The sequence below is a fragment of the Saccostrea echinata genome, unplaced genomic scaffold, assembly GCF_033153115.1.
Source record: "Saccostrea echinata isolate AGI-Se365-2 ecotype Australia unplaced genomic scaffold, CSIRO_AGI_Sech_v1 ptg000066l, whole genome shotgun sequence".
NCBI lineage: Eukaryota > Metazoa > Mollusca > Bivalvia > Ostreida > Ostreidae > Saccostrea > Saccostrea echinata.
The window spans coordinates 578,275-588,402 of record NW_026889815.1 but is presented as its reverse complement, the minus strand read 5'-3'; the positions used below and the strand labels follow the sequence as shown (position 1 = coordinate 588,402).

General features: G+C 32.6%; 1 pseudogene; it reads right to left on the bottom strand.

Annotated features, from left to right (window-relative positions):
* Positions 1-388: 388 nt before the first annotated feature.
* LOC133176103 (uncharacterized) lies at positions 389-5,675 on the bottom strand (annotated as a pseudogene).
* Between the last annotated feature and the right edge of the window lie 4,453 nt (positions 5,676-10,128).

The window sequence follows — 10,128 nt, the reverse complement described above, 5'->3', positions numbered from 1 at the left end:
GAGGCAAATTAACTTATATAATGGGCTTTGCACAATTATATTATCAGTCCATTACCTCTTTGGGAGGTTATATCATACTACATAAGACTACATTAGGCAAGTCTCAATCACTAATTACATGTAGGTATAAAATATAATTGTGAGATGAGTATTGGTAATCTATTATTTAACAGCACGCATCAAAAACCTATACAGATCGATGATTTCAAAATGAAATCTTCATACATAATGGATTTGTCAAAAAAATTAAATTTATTTATAATTTCACTTAGATTGATTCTCTATTTCAGGAATTATCATGAACATTCTAGCTGTCAATTTCTTACATAAACTGGTAAATAATAAACTTGCTAAATTTGTTTTTAAAAAAACTGATGGAAATAAATTATTAATCAAATTGAATTGCTTTTCTTTAAATTAAGACAATGCACATTATAATATATTTAACTTTCATTTAACGACAGAAAAAAAGAGCTCACAGCCTCAATAATTTTGTTCGACTTTGTCACCCTCACAGAACTGTTGCTACACACTTCAGTAAACAATGCATGGATACCATTCTGATCTCTAGAGTAAGCTAGTTTCAAACTATCAAAATCTAATCCACTTCCAGCTATTCTTTTAGCCATACACACACTCAACACCTTTTTCTGAACAAGAATTTGTAAGGAAGGAAAATTTTTGTCAACTTCCTTTTGGTAAGATAGTACATTCATAGCATAATCAAATGAAAATGTTGCACACTTATGCTTATCATCTGATAAATTCACTAATTCTAGCAACTTTTGCAACACTAAAATATCTTCAAGGGCATTATGTGCTTCATATGAACATGCAAGAAGACTTTCTGCAAGATTTTGCTGGCTATAAGAGCTCAGGTTTGGATGGGATATTCGAAATAAAAGCTTTGTATCCATAAATCCCTTCACTTTTCTTGAAAATCTTGATAACATAGAACATGATTCAAGAGCTCTAAAAAGCACTGGACAATCAAACACTTTAATGTTGTGACCAATTAAAATGATATTGTTATACTTTTCGAGAAATTTCAAGAAAGAATCCAATGCAGCCATCAGAGAAATGCCAGTCACTTCTTCGTTGTTATTGTAGAGTTTTCCATTCCTAACAGAGAGTCCCGTTATCTCAGAAGCTGTTGGCGTTATGGACTTCTTAGGAATAATGTATTTAGAAAATCTATCCTCATTCTGTACAGCTGCCAACTGAACAATATGAGAAGTGCGAGCTAAAAGAAAAATATCACTATTTATGTCTAATGAACAAATAAAAAACATTCTCACAAGGCCAACTGACATTAATAATTGCTAGTGGAGTATATGGATTTATACAGAAATAAATTCCACCATATGGCATGCCTATAAACATTAAATAGAGACTTAAAAACATCATGAGTAGTTGCTGAGAAAACAGAGACAAAAATTTATTGAAAGGTGCACACACAGAAACTGACAGAAACTTTACAGGGGTAAAACTGTATACATCATTTTCTTCCGAGCAGGGATATAATTATGGTTCTTTTGAATAAACCGAATTTGAGAAAATTTCTATATAAACTTCTTGCACAAAAAAAATTGAAACATTTAAATTGTGTTAAATGCATTACCTAATCCTGTTGTTTCTAAATCAAATAAGATAAGTGTGTGATTTTCAACATCAACTGTTTCCATCTGTGGTCTTGGGCGTGGGACTGGAATTTCTGTAATGATGTTAGCTTGTTGAGGAGCTAACCCTATTCCAGATTCATATGTGGATCCTTCATGAATTTCTTTACTAGTTGTACACAAGGATCTTTAAGAATGAGGAAAAAAATGCTTAGTCTATAAATATAAATTCATGTATTTCAAAAATCAAACTGATAACTAATATATGTTTGCATCATTCAAGAGAGCTTATTTTACATTACCTCCTAGCCTTCAGCTCACGTCTTCTTCTCTTCGCCTCCTTAGTTTTGGCGATCGCCTTTCTCTTCCTGGACTGGGATTCCCTGAGATAGCACAACTTCCTAGTAAAACTTCAAGGAGATAACCCGATCTTTTTGTTTACCTGTTAGGACAAAAATAACATTAAACATTAGGAGGGAGGTAGTGCTACAGCTTAGTGCAAAAGCTATATGGTTTGCTTGTAATGTTAATTTAATTACAAATATTGCTCATACACATATTTATTATATAGTCTATTTATAGTCCCTATATAATCTATACAAACACAAACAGTTCAAAACACTACATATTCACTGGTTTTGAAGCTGTATTCACCGAAGGGTCGGTGCGCGTTCAGCGGCATTGCGACATCACAATCAACACCTCAAATAACGTTCTAAACAATTGGTTGCAACGGCCGGAGCCAGCTGTGTATCTGAGCAGGAAAACATTAGCCAAGCCTATTGCAGGGTTATTTTCTTAACATTTCGATGTCTTAAAAACAGCAAAAAGCTATAACTTGTGATCTGGACATTTTTATTTTAATTTTTTCACGACAAAAGTTCGTAAATGAAAGTTGTATCATCATGCAGCCTTCAATGTCTTATTTATTCAAATCCGGACTATATAATAAAACAATTATGGACTCTTTCGGTGGTGAATATGGTTTGTTATTCACCAGAATAATATCAATATTGACCGAGGCAAAGCCGAGGTCAATATTGATATTTTTCTGGTGAATAACCATATTCACCACCGAAAGAGTCCATAATTGTATAATATCTTATGATCAATTTTTTTCTATTTTTTAAGCATCTTTGTCAAAGTTTTACAGCTTGAGATTATTTTCCATTTAATATTTATATAACATTTTGGTACATAAATTTTCATAAAATAATATTTTTTCATAAATTTATATATACTCACAGCAACAAGATAAGATGCTCCAGAGTTTTTTTCTGCTACAGATGCTGCTACTCTGTAGTTTAAGCTAGCTGAGCCGCTAAAGTAGTGGTTTTTCGGAGCTTTCAGTGACACAGTCCTATTGAAGGACTCATTTGGTTGGGTGCTTCCCAGACTGGAGATCTTACAGCTGTTCTGCTTCCATTGGTTGCATATTGAATGTAGTGAATCTTGAAGGTCCGAGTCTTTTAAGGGCTTTCCATAAGGCAAGGAAGAGTACCTTCAATTTATTTTGAACATATACTGAATCAATTAAATCAGGGTTAGCAAATGGACGAGATGAAGCTTGCACATAATAAATGTATATGTAGATACATTATTTCAAATTGATACTGAATTACATACTAATTATGTCCATACATGTATAATAGTACCTTTGCTTCGGATTGTTAACATGCTGACACCAGGAATCGCTGCATGACTCATGGTTTCCAAAAGGGTGATTACAGAGGGCATCAAGTGCCTTTTCTATTCCTCTTGGGTTTCCCTGGTTTTGTGCTAGTAGATAATTGAAGCACTTTTGAAGGTAGTGGATTACCTTTGTAGTTAAGGACTTGTGTTTTTTCTGCAAAGCATATAGACTTGAGGAAAAAATTTTTCTAATGTGGTTCTTGTCGCATTTTTTTTTTAATGTTTGGGTTTACACTTTGTTTCAAGCGAGAAATGGTGGTGGTGTCATCATCAGCTATAACAGTGGACACCTTTATTCCTTTGTCCTGTTTTTTCTCTACCATGCTGATAACCACACTTGGCTCCATAGATTTAGAACTTCCTAAAAAAAAAAAATCAAAAAACAAATTTAAAAACTAAGTTAATGAAATTTTAAGTAAGATTAATATTACATTTGAAAATTAAATTCAAAGATATGTTCAGGTGCATTTCTCAGTTTCAAAAATTGCTATTTTAGCAGGTTAGTAAAAGTTCATTCAGTTTATTTAAAAAAAAAAATAAACAATTACATACATATAAAACCAAAAGGTAACAATTAAATCCTATTCTTAACCTCAAATATAAACAATTCATTTCAATTGAAGTATCTAATACCTTGCCAATTTTGTCTACAGTCATGTTCCTTTGCTTCTTTCCCATTCCTCTTGGCACTCTCACATACCCTGCACATCTTGCTACGAACTTCATACCCTATTACTTTCCCGGTGTGTTCTCCAATCATTGAGCAATGTCCTTCAATTAAAATGAAAAGGAATTTAAGGTAAAATTATTACTTGGACCTCTCATATCATGTAAATTGCAGACATTATGATTACAGACTAACAGCTAGTTACCAGAAAAGCTATCAAATGAGTGACCACTCCCCCTCTTCTGCCATCCAGCATCTACGCTTACCGTTAATTCTTCAGCTCCTTCAGTTCTGAAAAAAAAATGCTTTTTTTTTTGTTTTTGTTTTATTTTTTGAATTTTTCTTTATTGTTATTATTATTACTCCTACTATGATTATTAATTATTTTGAAATACTGATTACAACAAGAGGTCCATGCGCCACATCACTCACCTGAGCACTGTAGCTAGGAAAAAAGCAAAAATCAGTTCAGTATTGAAAAGTTTAAATGCATTGGTGGTCTCGACCTACCCCTAAAAAGGGGAGAGGGTAGGATTTAACAAACTTAAATTTATACTAAGTAAGGATGCTTACATATTTCTTTGACTAACTGTGGCTTTTTTCCTGTAAGTTTAAACTTTCATTGTGGCCCCACCCTTCCCATGGTAGTCATGATTTAAGCAATCTTGAATCTATATTACCTGAGAATACTTCCACATAAATATGACCAATCATGGCTTTGCTGTTCTTGAGAAGATTTTTCCTATATGTTCCTATGTAAAACTTTAATCGTCCATTGTGGCCCAACCCTGTCCCCAAGGGTCATGATTTGAACAAACTTGAATCTACACTACCTGAGGATGATTCCACATGATTTTCATCTTTCCAGGCCCAGTGGTTCTTGAGAAGAAGATTTTTAAAAGATGCCATTAATTTTTCACTTATTCGTAATTACCTCCCCTTGGAAGAGGGTGTGGCCCTTTATTTGAATAAACTTGAATCCCCTTCACCCAAGGATACTTTGTGGCAAGTTTGGTTGAAATTGGCCTAGTAGTTCTTGAGAAGAAGTCCAAAATCTGAAAAGTTTACAGACAGATGGACAGACGGACAGACAGATGGATGCCAGACGAAATGTGATCAGAAAAGCTTACTTGAGCCTTTGGCTCCGGTGAGCTTAAAAACCCAAAAATTAGTTTTGTGAGGAAATATTGTAGCATATTAGATCTACCATCACTTTTTATGGGTGTAAACATGTATATACTTACTCAACTGTTGCTAGGATTTCATCTTGTAAGACCTGTTGGATGGTGTCCTCAGCAACTTTTTCAATGGCCAGCCCTGTCTCTGTTTGTCTATTCTGGATGGTCTTCGTACTTATAGCAGGGATATTTATAGATGTTAAAAGGTCATTTACTTGAGCTGGGCCAATGCCAGCATGAATCATTCCTATTAAATTGTAAAATAAAAAAATGTTACATGATGATGAAAATTGAAAATCAATTAACACACAATTTGAATACATACTTTTTAAATTGTATGCATTTATTTATACCTGTAGCTAACTTAGTATTAGCATCCCATATGCGACCATGGCGTTTTCCTGTTGGAATCACATTGACATGTCCACACCATAAATTTCGACACCGAACCTGAAGAAAGCTACCTAAGCCACAATCGCGTATTCCTTGGGTGTGAGACAACTGAAGTGGCAATCCACACTGTTTACTGCCAGACAATCCATCGGCCAGAACCCCAAGCTCCACCACCCTCCTTCCTTCCCTCCATGAAGAATCATATCTAATATAAACATTTAGATAACTTTAATATTAAATTTTTTTAAATCTGTTTTTGTTTAGGTAGACATGGAGTTCTGTTTATCATTTTGATGGCTGTGCAATTTAACATCCTCATCTAAAAATTATCATATGATAAAGTAGAAATATGTGAATAACATTAATTTGTGCATTGTAACTAAAACTACAATAATTTTTAAAATAATAAATGAATTACAAAGTTCAATATTAAAATTACCCTCATGATTTCATTTCACTAGTTCAGTACTATAATTAATATTATTAAGAATTTGCACACAAAATTTACAATCAATTAAATCATTTAAATTCAATAAAAATTTAGGACTTTGAAAAATTGGTGGATTTTTTTTTTAAAAATCATACATGTGTATTGTTTGAATGCATGTTTTCAGCTGCAGATCCAGTGTTTACATATTGTACTTAATTTTTTAGTACACACTGACACATTAGGCCTATTTCTAGTCAGAGTAAGACAATGTAAGACACCAGCTATTACCATCACACTGTCAGAAACTCTCTCTCTCTCTCTCTCTCTATTATTTCTCTGAGGAAAAAATGTAAGATTGTTTTATTTCAACATAATTTTGTTTTTGACTGTATTATTTTTTTTATTAGGCAGGAGTGCGTGAAATTAAAATTGAGAATGTTTAGCTCGTTTACAGCATGCATGCATTCACCCAACAGATAGATCGTGAAATTGAACAAAAATATATGTGATAATCATATGAACGCAGATACATTAGATCACATGCATGGTCAATATTCATGTTGCTTACCCAGAACTCTCTGAATGAACAATCACATCGCATCCAGCTGTGTGGGGAACTTCACGATCGTTGTACGTGTGGGGTACTTGATCGGAATTATTTTCCTTGTTGTCCGTGTGGGGAAGATGATGATGATCGGCCTGTGAATAACTGTGGTCGTCCCGGACGCACTTCCACCGAGATTTTAAGATCTCTGAGTTTTTTGTGTATTTGTTATTCTGTTTTGAAAACCCCTGTCGTTTCCACCGCGTCATTCTTTCTAACAGACGACTGTTTACATTCGCCGCGAAATTTACGGCATGTCGCAAATAACAAATTGCATATACCGGATTGTTAAAAAAATTAATATTATTCTTTACTGTTACGTTTAATTTAATATCAACACTTTATTTTCTTAATGTTTTCTATATTTAATATATCATGACGTCACCGATTTTACAACATCATATTCTACGGCGACCCGTTTGTGTTAACTGTAACGTTGAGTAAACGTAATCCTTAAGTATTACAACATTATAAGATTTGCAATAACTTTTTTACTCAGTGTTACTTAAATACGCTGTTCTACTGCTTAAAAAATTTCGTATAGCGTTGATAACAAATAAATAAATAAATAAATAATGTAATTAAATGCTAATTTAGTAAAACAGTTTGCCTTTTGCATCTAAATATCCATTTGTAATATAAAATGCTTGACTCGATATTGATAAAGGAATAAATGTTAATCTTTGCTGTTTTATTTCAAATGCAAGCATGGGGAAATCTCTGTTTAATCAGTATAGTTACATACAGCCACATAGCTTCATTCGAATTCATTTTCTCAGACGTTAAATAACGCAATAAGTGTCATTTGGCAACCGCGCCTATCGATCCACCATCAGAACTGTTCAAATGTCGATTTAAATGTCTCCTCCCCCTAATTTAAATAGACAAAATTCAAATAGGTTCCGTAGTGTTTTTTTCCGGATTTGAGGTGTGTATAGGCATTTAAAAATTCCCAATTGTTTAAAATCAATGCCAATTTTGGGGAAGTTTTACGTTAATGTAAATTAGAAGTATCCAACAGTGTTAAGATATTACCAAAAAAGAATGATTTGTTGATATGATCTATGTTAAAACGGCACTGAAAAAGGCCCCATTTTCTATTGCTTAAGTGCACTCGTCCTTTCAGTAATTTGGAAAATATTCAGTGCTGTTTAGGCTACAGAGACTGAACGCTAATTTGTTATCAAAATAAGGGATTTTCTCTGGTCTCAGTTAATTGTAAACGGAGTTGATGGAGGGAGGGTGCTCTTTTCTAAAGATACATTGGATAGGGGGTGGTGAAACTTTTTGCGGGTACATGTAAGACCAGATAAGATTTGTTAGGTTAACTAAAGTCATGATTGATAAATTTCTCATAAACATCAATAAAAAAGTTTGCTTGTTAATCTATTTGAAAAATCTATATATTGCATTATTTTTTATTACATGTTTTTATTATTTTCATTTTTTAAAAAGGATGTCATTGTTCATTTATTTATTCATTACACCAATATATCGAAGTATATTTACATCCACTGAATATGCATTCCCATTCTATTTCTCAAACCGTAAACACCACTAAGCATATAACCTCTACAGATTTCTTGAGGAGTGGCTGTTCCGTCAATAAACGTACAATGACGTGCATATCAATAATACACTATTTCATCAACTAAATCCTACTTTAATTGAATATTTGCACAGATATAAACAATAAAATGTCTTTCTTTCTTTCTTTCTTTGTACGGGAATTAACGTTGCAGCTATTGTAGAAAAAATAACCTTGTGGGTTATGCATTTTTTTCTGCAATAGCTGCAACATTAATTCCATTACTAACTCATTCACCCAGTAGAACTGCTAGAAATTGCTAGTTCCAATAAGGTGTCATCAAGTGAAATGGTCACAGTATCAAAGACACTGAAGTCAATGGACTCAAATTTCATACGTGTAGGTGTAAAGTCTTTGAAAATTACAAAATTGACTGATTGCGAGTACGGTAACAATTTAAGTATTGAGCCGACTGCTATAATCATACAAACTAAAAAAATAACAATATAATGATATAAATTGGAACGAAGTTTTTGTATGTCTCTACAGCAAGTCATTTCTGCAATGTCTTCTAACCTGGATGTTTTTATCCTCTATTTTCTTTCATCAAACCATCATTAGCTTGTATTTTTTCTATAACCTCTGCTTTTTCTGGAGACTTTACACAAAGGAATTGATATGTTATCAATATTGAATTAAAGGATACCAATTTTAAAAAAAATCATTAAAAATTACTTAAATTCAGTGCTCTGCCTACAATATATTGTTTGAAGGGGAATTGGAGATAATCATGATCTCTACTTGCAACCTGAAAAAAATACTTCTTTATTAATATAAATGTGTAAAGAAAGTATTCATGATTTTAAACTGAAACCAGCCCGCGTGGCGCAGTAGATCGAGTAAGGTATGACATTGATATACTTTCTCTCAAGAAATTTGAGAGTATATATAAAAAGATGAAAAAATCTAGATGAACTTTCCTGAAATAAAACCACACACCATGTTACATTAAAGAAGAGAGGCTGAGGGACCATATCGCTGATTTAAGCAATAATTGCCAACTATAACTATATTTTGGCCAAAAAAGCTTTAGAAAACCAAATACAATACAAAACAAAATTGTATAAAATGCATAATTAATTAATTTTTTTTACCACTTTAAACACTGATCAAGTAACTTTTTTTTTTTTTTTTAAAGAGCTATCATATTGTGTGGGAATAATTTTTTTTTTCATGCTTAACAAATAACTATAAAAAGACCATAATATTATGCGGGAACATTATTTTTAATGAGCTTACAAACTTGGACCCCATTTTGTAGCATTTTTCGTACATGAAGCCATTTTTGAAAAAAATTGAAAATTCTAAAATACAGTAAATATGTAATAGGAAGTCCTTATTGTATTGAATTTTACTTGTTTTAAAATTGAAAGTCCATTAATGCTCATTGCAATCATCCTACATTAGGTGTCGGAACCGGGGGGGGGGGCTTTTTTTTTTTTTTTTACAAAGGCAGACACAATATAGGCATTTGCTAGAATATTGACCAATCCCTGCACTTTTTTCAAAGTGCGTTAATATGGTCAATATTAATGCACTTTGAAAAGATTTTTTTTTTCAAAGTGTGTTTAAGTTATCGAAAATTTAACGCACGAAAATTTTTTTTTCAAAGTGCGTCGTTACACGGCTGTCGTTATATTTGGATATCTTTATTATCGATTATTGGACAGAAAGTGAAAATATTAAAAGAATAGAGCAAGAAATATATTTATGAAATTGGCAGAATAGGTGAGGTCTGCCGTCTGAATGAAATAGCGTCCAGTAAAAAAAATTATTAATGTCGAACTTTTTAACCTTCTCCCGACTCAGGATAAGAAATATGGGTGTGTAGGTATGTGGAGATTTTTCTTTTTATATAAAAACACTTTGGAATATGATGTTTATATAACCATTAATGGGATGAGAAATGTCAAAAAGTTGGAATGAATTAAAAAAAATTGTTGCTTGGAGGTTAAAC